The sequence below is a fragment of the Mustela putorius genome, unplaced genomic scaffold (assembly GCF_011764305.1).
Source record: "Mustela putorius furo isolate JIRA1106 unplaced genomic scaffold, ASM1176430v1.1 tig00000379_pilon_pilon_pilon, whole genome shotgun sequence".
In the NCBI taxonomy this organism is placed as follows: Eukaryota; Metazoa; Chordata; class Mammalia; order Carnivora; family Mustelidae; genus Mustela; species Mustela putorius.
This window is the reverse complement of record NW_025421366.1, coordinates 5351-17290: the sequence shown is the minus strand read 5'-3', so window position 1 is coordinate 17290 and position 11940 is coordinate 5351. Positions and strand designations below refer to the sequence as shown.

The 11940-nt window shown below is 41.5% G+C and overlaps 1 pseudogene; it reads right to left on the bottom strand.

The window, feature by feature from the left end:
- Positions 1-4740: 4740 nt before the first annotated feature.
- Positions 4741-5407, bottom strand: LOC123391855 (annotated as a pseudogene).
- Between the last annotated feature and the right edge of the window lie 6533 nt (positions 5408-11940).

Sequence of the window (11940 nt, the reverse complement as noted above, 5' to 3'; positions counted from 1 at the left end):
CCAGTGAGTCTCTTGGCCTCGGGTGGGCTAGGTGCAGCCTGGAGAAAGCACTCCTGTGAAATCGTGCACATTGAATGAAAACGCCTGAAAGTTCAGGGCAAGTGGTTTTGAGCTAAACGTAAAAGCCCCGGACCCGTAGGACCCGCCTCTGGTACTGTGCGGCACAGTCAGACGGCCACTCCCCAGGCCTGACAGAAGCCTCCCAGTGCCTTGTGCCTAGAAGCTGAGCGACTGAGCGTTGAACACATCTCTGAACACACGTACTTACCAGGAATCGGGTCAAAAAGGCACTTAACCTAACGTTTATGCCTGACTTTCGTCTTAAGCTCCCGGAATGAGAAATCTGAAAGACTGTACTGTCCTTACTGGTTCTGGTCCAGTACTACAAAGCATACCAAGCTCCTTTTCTAAAGTTGCCCTACTTCTCTTGGTGAGGTCAGCCTGAAGCTGGCAGCAGATAACTGTAGGACATAAACTTACAGAATAGAAATTTAAACTGAAAAGACTTTACTGACAGGAAAGGTTCATCAGACATAGCCTTGAAAATGTCCCAAGGTTTGAATTAGAGGCAGGAGGAGCTTTATTTGTTTTCTGTATCCCTCTGGGTCTGTACTTAAACTATCAAAACGTATATGTTTAATTTCTAAGGATTGGGATTTAGTAGCTGGTTTCAGTGTTAAAAAGTTTTGGCTCTGTAGGTACCTAAAATTCTGAAAAGAGTTTGAATTTCTTACTTTTTTATGGCTTCAAGTCATAATATGTTTTTTTCTTTTTTGGGTTAACCAGCTAGTTCCTTTTTGATACTTGCATTCAGATCACATCTCCCAAACTCTGGCTTTAAAAGTGCTTATGTCTGGATCCTCTGCGGTGTGGCCATATCATTTTTAATATGTAGGGATGTCTAGATGAAGGTATATTGTACTCTTGTTCTTGTATGGTGATGTTAAGCCACTGTAATAAAAGGTGTAAATTGAATGGAGTGTATGAAGGAGAGCACAGAGTGAATTCTCTGATCCAGAAACCTTTTGTTAACGAAGGACATGTGATGAGGAGAGAGGTCATTGGAAGAAGAAAAGGCACACACACAGACTTAAAGAATGTCAAAGCACAGAAGTCTCTTTAGCTTGTCTGTCTTTGGACTTCGTCAGGCTTTCTTTGGGCCTAACACTAGCATTTTCTCGCACTTCCTCGCCCCGCCATCTTTCTCACTCTGCGCTGACAGAATGCCTTTGGACAAAGCAGCTTCGGAAAATAGAAATCTCAAAATAGCAGTTCTAAAGTAGGACTTAGAGGTAGGAAGAGAGCAAACTGGGAAAGTGGCTAGAATGCCAGCAATTCCATATTCTTTCAAGGCTCTGACATTTCTGAATATAATGTACAATTTGTAGTGTTAATGAACGTGACCCCTTCATACATAGAAGGAAAATACATGGAACAGCTGTTCTGTGTAAAGTGGTATTGATCCTCTATGTGGGAGCTGGAGATAAAGGTTATATGCAATTTGTGTTTCCGTCAGAGAGATGTTTTGTTAAGTTACAGTTATGAGGCAGAAATGAGTGGAGAGCTTGCTGTCGGGGTTGTATTTCTACATAGGTGTCTTGTTTGGCACATTTTGGAATGAGACTGAGATGGTAGAAAGGGAGATGGGGTGGGGCTGCGGTTGCACCTTGGACACTGCATACATTGAGGGGTCCACGTTGATGCAGTCTTCACGGTAGAGCTGCAGTCAAGTTTACAGCAGGAAGTTGCATGGTCATATCTGTTGAGTTCGAGCTGACTGGTGGCAGGAGACTACTTAAAAAGTCATGTTTATGAGATCTAATGAGAAATAGAAGGGGAAAGGTATGCAAAAGAGGTAGGTGATCAAAGTGCAGGAATGGCAGATGGGGAAGGGTCACCTGGGGCAGAGGCACTGGCAACATCATACTTTGTCGGCTTAGAAATATGAAAATCCTTTGGGTTGACAGCCAAATAATAGATGAGCAGGACATAAGGTATTGGTAGTAGGGGGAGAAAGTGGCCTAACAGATAAATTAGACCATTTACATGGGTGTGCTATTGACATCACATGTAGCCTTCCTCTTCCATCTCAACATATGACTTCATCTCCAGTCATACAGAAAAATTAGCAGCCATCCCATGGGACCTCCTCCATCCTGCTGATCATGATCCCATTCTTGTATTTGTCCCCTTCTCCTCCTCGCCTTGTACGGGGAGGGGCTCTCCTTCCTCCTCGGGTTCAGTCTCCACTCTGGCTCGGAGTCCATGCCCTCCCGCCCTTCCAGGAGCCTGCGAGGATCCTCTCCCCTGCACTCCTTCCCATCACGCGCTCCTGTTTGATTCTCTCCCACTTGACTGCCCCACCTCTAGGTATTGCCCTGTCACTGTCGCGCATCACAGCCAGTGCTCAGGGGTTGACTTGACTTTCCCACCTTCCACCCTTCAGGCCCTGCCGTTCCACTAAAGAGTTCTTACCAAAACTGTTTCTAAGTCAGCGCACCTGACCTTTCTCTGTCTCCTTACTCGACATCGCAGTAGACCAAATGCTCTGCATTGCTTCCTGTCTTTCTTCTACCTCTCTGATGTGTCTCCTGTGCAAAGTCATGCTCCTGGTAGCCACCGAATGCTAATTATGGGCTCAACCCCGTGTTCCTTTCTTTCCCTAGATGACCTTTTGTGCAGCTTCATGACCACCTATCAGCAGGTCAGGCAGATTCCTGTCTCTGGCCCACACGCCTCCTGAGCACCAGTTCTGTGTATCGGACTTGCTGACCTTTCTTCTCGGATGTGTCTGTGGCCCCTCAGACTCATCAGGTTCAAGACGGAATTCATGAGCACCTCCTCCACTGAAAACCACCTTTCTTATTCTATTGCCTCTCTCAGTAAACACTTCATCCGCTTAGCCTGGAGTCGGGAAACCAGAAGTCAACTCCTACTCTGTCACCTTTCCAAAATCTAGTCTGTCACACCAAGTCCTGTGGATTTCGTTTCCTAAACCTCTTGAGTCCATATACATCTTTCCATCACTTCTCGTACCTTTGCACTGCGCCCTTGCCATCACACTGTAGAAGCTTCTCACCCAGTCTCCATGCGCCTTCCTGGTCTTTCTGGCCCCTGGTCTACACTGCAGGCAAGCCACCCTTGTCAGAATGCGGATGTGATCTTGTATGTACCAGGTGACTGGTCAGTCCGCCAGCTCTTGAAAAACCATTTTCCCACGCACTCGAACGTATTTCAAAGAGAATCAGTCCCCCATGGGGTAGTTTTCCTTGGTAGACAGTTTGTTTCTGTGCTGAGCCAGTCTGCCTCCTTCGAACTTCTCTGTGCCAGTTCCTCTCTGGAACTTGTGGCTTTGTTGGCACCCCGGGTAGGCACATGATGACCTTTTCCATGAGAAGTGAAGGCAGGAGCCCTCTGGGGACGGTGAATGTATGTACCCTCATGTTCCATAGGTAAAGGAACCGTGTGTGGGGGTGGGGGGGTAAGTCCTTGAGGCTCCTCCCTGTTCTAATTGAGTGAACTGGGAATTTTGAGACAGGCAGCAGGTCCTGTGTGTCCTTGTTTGCAAGGAGCATGCATTCTGATGGACAAAACGGAAAAGGGGAAGAATGAGCAGCTGCTCAGATCTGTTTGTACTGTGCTGGCTGATTAGCTGTGACCTGCAGATGTGGGTCCCATCCTCGGCTCTGCTCTCTGCCTGCTTATGTCTGACTTGGGGCAAATCACTCGCCTCCGGCCTTCTGTTTGCTTGTTAGTATAATGAGGTGGTGCTTATCTATGTGATCTTTGCCGGCTCCTCTGAAAAGACTCCAGTACATCCTGGCTTGCAGATAAGGAAACTGAGGCCTGAGGTGTAATGACTTCCTTTAAAGCCACACAGCTAGTTGGGGCCAATCACAGGCCAGATCTCCTGACCCCCACGCATCAGTCCTTGGAAATCCTACTGTAATATGTTCCTTTCCAGAGGCCACAGGTGGGAACTGAGGGAAGTGGGACAATCAAAACATTAAGAATAGCGCAGAAGATGGCACAATGTCAGCATGCCTTGGCACCTGCATTTCACCAATAGGGCCACCTCTTACCTTAGAAGAAGTTCCCACAGGGCTGGTGATCTGGATGCCTGGCCTGGAGCTTAGCTACGGTAAATGGGACGAGAGGGAAGTGATGGCTCTTTGAGGTGGACTTTGTTGACGGCGGCTGGAGATAGCAGCTGACAGAGGAGGAAGAGGGAAGAGTGACAGATGGCAGAAAACCGCAGGCCCGCAGGTCAGCCACTGTTGCCCAGGGCCGCCCATCCCCAGGAGCTGTCTTTGTATCACAGGAGCTGAGTGCTTACCCTGTGGGTTCTTAGTTGGATGTCACGTCTTGATGACAAGATTCCATTCTCTTCTGCATCAGTTTGAGACAGACATCGTAATGAAATTCTAATTAGCCAAATATGGAATGTAAGCCTGGAACTCATTTTATAGAGAAATTTTCTTATGTGAACTACTTTCCCTGATGGTAGAGGAGTTGTGACGATGTAACATCAGATATAGTTTATCTGATTGGCACTTGTAAGAAGGGTTCCCGGCAAAAAAGAACTGTTTTTTTGTTGTTGTTGTCCTCCCTTTTGATCTTTCCTTTCCATTCCTTTTTTTTTTTTTGTCTTGTGAGCGGTCATCTGATTTATTAAAAGATGCAACAAAAAGTAAAATGGTACAAGATAATCAGTTTCAAAACATAAAAAAATGAGTGTCTTTAGCCATAGCTCAGAACAGAGGAACTGGGTAAGGAGAATTGCTTGTATGAACTGGCAACAGGAAAAGTTGGTAAAGGAGAGCTGAGGAACTCTATTAAGACATAGGAGTGAGGGGCTCCATCATCATCTGGCATTCGCTCAGTGTCATCTATATGGTTAGAGATGTCCATGATGGGAACTCCAGCAATCTTCTGGGTCTGGGTCAGCTGATGCCACAGTGTAACACTCTGAATTACTTCCGTACTGAGCAGTCATCTGCATAGTTTGTCTTGTGTGTACGTGGTAATCGTTTGAATCTTGGCTCTTTCGCAATCCTTAGAGCCTCTTGATACTTTCACCCTGGTTTCTCAGTTTCAGCCATTACACAGTCAGTTGTACAACTGGTACACTTGGCACACAGCCCGTCCATCATTGACCGGTCAAGTTTGGCCTAAATAGAAAAGTTGATAAAGTCGGTACCAACCAGGATGTGGTATGTCGGCCCAGCTGTGTGTTTATATTGGAAAAAGCAGGAGGGATGTTGGGGGACTTCTCTTTCCTTGAGTGCATGGGATCCTTCTTTTCTTTCTTTTTAGGTTTTAATCTGTCCTTCTCTCAGAGAAGGATCTCAGAGCTAAGCATTCGCTTCCCGGTCACATACTTTCTTGCTTTCTCTTGCTTCCCCATGTTCACACCATGCCCATTTCTCCTTGCTTTTGATTTTCTAATTTACTCTTTGTAGTACCATAAAACTTATTTAAATAAAATGTTGGCCTACTAAGTTATTTATTATTAGTAAGTTCTTTGTTCAAAATTTGAGAGCAAGAAGTATTATGTAAATATATCTTTTTGTTATTTAACTAGTCTTACAACATTTAGCATCAAATTTCTTGAAACATTTAAACAAATTAATCACAAACTGGGGCTTGGGATCTTTCTTTCTTTCTTTTTTTTTTTTTTTAAGTAATCTCTATACCCAACATGGGACTTGAACTCACAACCCTGAGATCAAGACCTGCACGCTCCAGTGACTGAATGAGCCAGGTGCCCTTTGGGCTTTTTGTTTTTAAGTTCCTCAGGTGAGGGGCTGCCTTAGTGGCTCAGAGGGTTAAGCTTCTGTCTTCAGCTCAGGTCATGGTCTCAGGGTCCTGGGATCGAGCCCTGCATGGGACACTCTGCTCCGCATGGAGCATGATTCCCTCCCTCACTGCCTACTTGTGATCTCTCTGTGTCAAATAAATAAATAAAATCTTAAAAAAAAAAAGTTCCTTAATTGATTCTAATGTGTGACCAGTGTTGAGAACTCTAGCACTGGATAATTCCTTTAAATAGCTCAAGAAATTAATTTTGAAAAGCGAACTAAAAGCCTACATAGATTATGATTGGTGTTAAATTGAGGGGAAAAAGAGATAAAGAGAAGACATCAGCTGGAACAGAGTGTAATTAGGTACTCAAATATTTGTTAGATGGATAAATACATTTACGGAATGTAGGGTTTTTTTTTTGTCTCTTCATAAATATGTCAAATGGGTATATAAATTCAACAAAGGAGTTTGATATAAAATTGATTAAAATGTTAGAACAGAAGTTTTTTAGAGTTTCAGTGTTACTATTTCATGATGCTTTTAAGATGATCTCTCTGTAGATGGTGGGAAGATCTTGTTAGCATATGTTTTTAATTTCTCAAGCTTGAATAATTTAGTCACCGAACAAAGATTTAGAATGAGTTTTGGAAGACACAAGTCCTAGATTATGTCCCCACCTAGCTGGGTCAGAGATTTGAGAGCAGGCGCTGGAGGGAAGAGCTCCAAGGACATTTTTGTATACATGCTGATACCTTGGGCGGGAACACTCTTCCCACACTTCCTGTGGCTATCTCCTTTGTGTCTTTTGGATTCAACTCATTGTTCTATATTTCCTGGTTCATCCAAGTTAAAATACATCCCATTTGTCACTCAGACCTTTACTGTGTCCTGTTTTCTTTTTAGCTGTGATCACTATTCATTAATCACTATTTGATCACTGTTCATTAATATAATGTTTGTTTACATATTTATTTTCTCATTTCTGCATTAGAATATCTGCTCCTTAAAAGCAGAGACCTTGTCTTTTCTTTTCATGACTGTGTCCCCAGGTCTTAGAGCAGAGCTGGAGTTGCATGATAAATATTTGAGGAATATTTATGGGATATACAGGGACATTTATTCATCTCTGTTGTCCATTGTTTTTCAAGAATGGTTGGAAACACACACACATACGTGAGCTCACACTAACTTTCTATGTCTTTCAACCCCTATGTAGTGTGCAGATTAGTGCTTAACTATTTTGGTTTTTTGTCTCGATGAAATGGGACATGTTTCAGGGCAGAGCTCATACATTTCATATGCCCTCTTAGTACTTCTCATAATTAGAGAGTGATGGTTCTGGGGGATTCTGCTTCTCGTGGAGATAGTATATAGTGATTTTATAAGTCCATGTATCTGGGAAGGAGTATTTTACTTCTTGGCAGCTTAGAGAACTTCAATCTTTCCAAATTCCATGTAATTTTCATAGCATTAAAGCTACTAATTTCAGATTATTGGTAAGTTTTAAATGATCAATTCCCAGGTTACTTTGAATTAGTCTTTGTTTGCCATCCCTGATTGCAGCTAGTTAGTAAAGTAGCTACACTTTTAAACTCTACTTGGTTTTAATTTTGAGTGATGTCACTGCTTCTCTGATGGTTAATGGTTCTTAATTACCTGCAGCTTGTCTGGTTTGCTCATTTATTTTCCTGTGTTCCAACACCTCTTGTGATCTCCCAACTTCTGGCCTTTTGGGGGATTTGTACTTGAACTGGGTTCAGATAGGAAATACCCCTGAGTACAAAGAGAAGATATTTTTCTTCTAACTTCACTATCTCCTATTATTAATGCATTACATTGTTGTGGTACATGTGTTACAACTGATGAACCAGCATTGATACAGTATTAATTAAAATCCATGGTTTACATTAGGGTTCACTCCTCTGTCTATAGTTCTGTGGGTTTTGACAAATGTATAATGTTATTTACCTACTGTTGGTATCTTACAGCCTAGTTTCATTGCCTTGAAAACCCCTGTACCTCATCTATTTGTTTCTTCTCCTCTCTCTGCACCCTCCTCGCTCACCCCTCAGCCCGGGATCTTTTGACTGTCTAGAGTTTTACCTTTTCAGAGGCACCTGGCTGGCTTAGTTGCTAGGGCATCTGACTCTTGATCTCGGGGTTGTGAGTTCTAACCACCACATTGGGTATAGAGATGACCTAAAAAATAAATAAAAATTAAAATTAAAATGTTGGTTAATTTTTACCTTTTCCAGAATGCCATAGATTTGGAATCATATAGTATTTAGCCTTTGAGACTGGTCTTTCTCTTAGCAATATGCATTTAAGGTTCTTCGAAGTCTTGTGGCTAAATAATTCATCTTTTAATTGTCAAATAATCCGTTGTATGGGTGTGGCACAGTGTACCTGTTCACCTACTGAAGGAGATTGGATTGCTTCCAAGTTTTGGCACTTCAGAGAATAAAGCTGCTGTAAACATCCGTGTGCAGGTTTTTGTGTGGACACTAGTTTTAAGCTCTTTTGGGTAAATACAAAGGAGCACAATTACTGATCTTATAGTGAGAATGTGTTTAGTTCTGTGAGAAACTGCCAAGCTGTCTCACACAGTGCCTCCCATTTTGCATTCTGACCAAACAGTGAATGAGAGTTCGGTTGTCCCACATCCTTGCTAGCATTTGGTATTACTAGTGCTTTATATTTTTTATATTCTACGTGATATGTAATAGTACCTTGTTTAAATTTGCAATTTCTTAATGACATACAAAGTTGAGCATCTTTTCAGATCCTTTTTTTTTTTTTTTTTAAAGATTCTATTTATTTATTAACAGCACAAGCACATGGAGAGGTAGCAGCAGGCAGCGGGAGAGGGAAAAAAGCAGGCTCCTCGCTGAGCCGGGGGCCCAGTGTGGGGTTCAGTTCCAGGACCTGATCTAAAGGCAGATGCTTAACTGACTGGGTTTCCCAGCCACCGCTCTTTTCACATTTTTAAATTAGGTTTGATTTCTTGTTGCTACTAAGGCATCTTTATATTATATTTCTTATTTTAAGTCCTTTACCATGGATGTGTTTTGCAGATATTTTCTCTACTCCGTGACTGGTCTTTTCATTCTCTCTCTCTTTTTTTTTTTTTTTAAGATTTTATTTATTTATTTGTCAGAGAGAGAGCGAGCAAGAGTGAACACAGGCAGACAGAGTGGAAGGCAGAGTCAGAGGGTGAAGCTGGCTCCCTGGGGGACAAGGATCCTGATGTGGGACTCGATCCCAGGACGCTGGGATCATGACCTGAGCCGAAGGCAGCTGCTTAACCAACTGAGCCACCCACGCGTCCCGTCTTTTCATTCTCTTAACAGTGTCTTTTACAGAGAAGTTTAATTTTTAACAAAGTCCCTCTCATCAATTTTTTTCTTTCGTAGATCATGCTTTTGGTTTTATATCTGAAAAGTCATTGCCAAATCCAAGGATCTCTACATTTTTTCTTATGTCATCTTTAAGAAGTTTTGCATTTTACGTTTAGGTTTTGTGAAAGGTGTGAAAAGTTTGTTTTTATTCTTTTCATTTGTTTGTTTTTTCTTATCAATGTCCCATTGTTCGGTTCCATTTGTTGAAGACTGTCCTTGCCATTGAGTTGCCTTTGCCTGTGTGTGTGGATGTTTTTCTGGGCTCTCCACTCTGTTCCAAGCACCTGTCTCTTTTGCCAGGCACCTTCTGTCTTAATCACTATAGCTTTAATAGTAAGTCTTGAGATTGGGTGGTGGCAATTCCCAATTTCCTTTTTTTCCCCGCTCTTTAATATTTTGTTGACTACTCTGGGACTCTTGGTTTTCCAGTTTTCCATCCAAATTTTAGAGTCAACATGTTGGTATCCACAGAATAACTTCCTGGCATTTTGATTGGGATAGCATTGAGTCTGTCGATCAGTTTGGGAAGAACTGACCTCTTAACAGTATTGAGTGTTCTTACCCAAATTATGGACTTTCTTTCCACGTCACATCTTACCTTGCTTGTTATATTTCATCAGAATTTTATACTTTTTCTCATATAGATCTTGTGCATATTTCGTTAGATTTGCACCTAAGTATTAATTTTTTTTGGTATGCTAATGTAAATGGTCTTGTGTTTTTAACTTCAAATTCCACTTGTACATTGCTGGTATATACGAAAGCAATTGACTGTTTAAATTTTTTAATTGAAATTCAATCTCGTTAACATATAGTGTACTTTTAGTTTCATGGTTAGAATTTCGTGATTCATTGGTTGCATACAACACCCAGAGCTCATCCCAACAAGTGCCCTCCTTAATACCCCTCACCCAGTTACCCCAACTTTCCCCTCTCCAGTAACCCTCAGTTTGTTTCCTGTAGTTAAGTCTCTTGTGATTTGCCTCCCTGTCTGTTTCTATTTTTCCTTCCCTTCTCCTATATTCATCTGTTGTTTCTTAAGTTCCACATGTGACTGAAACTATATGGTATTTGTCTTCCTCTAGTTCCATCCATGTCCTTGCAAATGGCAAGATTTTGTTCTTTTTGATGGCTGAGTAATGTGTGTGTGTGTGTGTGTGTGTGTGTGTGTGTGTGTGTATACCACATCTTCTTTATCCATTCATCTGTTGATGGACATCTGGGCTCTTTCAATAGTTTGACTATAAACATCGGGGTGCTTTTGCCCCTTCAAATCACTTTGTGTACTTTGGATAAACATCTAATAGGGCAATTGCTAAGTCGTTGGGTTTGTTACATTTTTAACTTTTTGAGGAGCCTCCATACTGTTTTCCAGAGTTGCATTCCCACCAACAGTGTAGGAGGATTCCCCTTTCTCCACATCCTCGCCAACATCTGTTGTTTCCTGACTTGTTAAATTTTTAGCCATTTTGACTGATGTAAGGTGGTGTCTCATTGTGGTTTTGATTTGTATTTCCCTGATGCTGAGTGATGTGGAGCCCTTTTTCATGTGTCTGTTGGCCATTTGGATGTCTTCTTTGGTCTGTTCATGTCTTCTGTCCATTTCTTGACTGGATTTTTTTGTTTTTTGGATGTTGAGTTTGATAAATTCTTTATAAATTTTGAATACTGGCCCTTTGTCTGATACATCATTGGAAAGCAATTGACTTCTGTATTTTAAACTGTGTATTGTGCAGACTTGCTATAATCACTTGACTAGTTTCAGGAGGGTGTGGGGGTGTGAAGTCTTTGTATTTTCTGTAGACAGTCATGTCATCTGTGAACAAAGTTTTATTCTTTCCCAGGTTGTATACCTTTTGTTTCCTTTTCTTAACTTATTTCATTAGTTTGGCCTTCCAGTATAGTATTGAATAGTAGTAGTAGGAGGGACATCCTTGCCTTGATTCCCTGTCTTCTATTTTCTCAGTATTAATATCATGTTAGCTGTGGATTTTTGGAGATATTCTTTATCTAGTTGAGGAAGTCCTCCTATTCCTAGTTTCCTGAGGGTTAATAATGAAGAGGTGTGGATTTTGTTAAATGTTTTTTTTCCTCCCTTCATTGATATGATCATGTGATTTTTTTTTTGTTGATATGATGGATCACATTGATTTTCTAATGTTGAACATTTTCTAATGTTGCATACCTGGAATAAATCCTACATGAACCTGGTGTATAATTTTTTAATATAGTGTTTGCTTTTATTTGCTAATTTTTGTTGAAGATTTTTGGGTCTGTGTTCATGAGAGATACTAGTTTGTAGTTTCTTTTCTTGTAGTATTGGTTTTGGTGTCAAGGTAATAATGATCTCCTAGAATGATTTAGGAAGTATTCCTTCTAGTTTTACTTTCTAGAAGAGATTTTAGAGAATTGTGTAGTATTCCATAAATGTTTGGTTGAATTTACAGTGATTGGGATTGTTAGCAGTAGCCCTCCCTTCTTTCATCTGATATTAGTAATTTATGTCTTCTACCTTTTTTTCTTTGTTTGCCTGGCTAAGGGTGTATCTGTTTTATTGATGTTTTCAAAGAAACAGACTTGGGGTTTATTGATTAAAAAAAAAATTCCTGGGACGCCTGGGTGGCTCAGTTGGTTAAGCAGCTGCCTTTGGCTCAGGTCATGATCCCAGGGTCCTGGGATCGAGTCCCACATCGGGATCCTTGCACGGCAGGGAGCCTGCTTCTCCCTCTGCCTCTGC